The 775-nt window shown below is 33.7% G+C and overlaps 1 pseudogene; it reads left to right on the forward strand.

Moving 5' to 3' along the window:
• The first annotated feature begins 212 nt into the window (after positions 1-212).
• Positions 213-557, forward strand: LOC123821075 (annotated as a pseudogene).
• Positions 558-775: the final 218 nt, after the last annotated feature.

The raw sequence follows: 775 nt of genomic DNA on the forward strand, positions 1-775 counted from the left end.
AGAACTCTCTTAGATAGAATATCATCACAGTAGTGTGAATGAGCAACTGTAGGAACAAAAAAAAATAGAATGAAACAAAATGAAAAGCCCATTAAAATACTTATTAGTGCTGTAGAAAAGGGGTGACAGTGGTCTGAAAAAATGTTGTTGCTGAGAGGATAAAAGGGGAGGGACTGGGAGTGACCACAAGACTGACTTTCTCTGTCACAGAGATGGTGCTTGACCCCGCAGAGCAGCATCTCAGACATGTTAAAAAGATTCTTTGATCCCTAAAATAATGAGAGAAAGGCCCAAGAGAGATGTTAGAAACAAGTTTAAGATTTTACCAAATCTTAAAAGATTGTAGAAGGTTGTAGAAGGTTGTAGAAGTCTGGAATCCTTACGGTAGTAAAGTGCCAGAAAGAAAATTCTGCATTAAAAGAATATCTAATTCTTATAATAATGGTCCTGCCTGTTATGAAGAATGCAAAATGGAATACCTGAAGGAAAGGGAAGAATACAGAAAAACTGGAATTCCTACCAAGAAAAGGCTACAGAAGCTTCCAATATGCATGTAGGCAAATATTCAAATGATACTCAGTAACTCTATTCATGGAAATCACAATTACCTAAAAAAAATAGACTCAAGAAAGTATGTTCACTTTATCCCAAATTATGGAAAATTAATTTTATTGGAAATAAAGATTTTTTACTTAAAGGGGGAAGGGAAAGCTTTGAATTATGTGCAGTAAATAACAATTCTGAATTTTTTTAATTAATTGTGGTTAAGTTTTTA

The sequence above is a fragment of the Phyllostomus hastatus genome, unplaced genomic scaffold (assembly GCF_019186645.2).
Source record: "Phyllostomus hastatus isolate PE091 unplaced genomic scaffold, TTU_PhHast_1.1 phas_contig_38, whole genome shotgun sequence".
Lineage (NCBI taxonomy): Eukaryota > Metazoa > Chordata > Mammalia > Chiroptera > Phyllostomidae > Phyllostomus > Phyllostomus hastatus.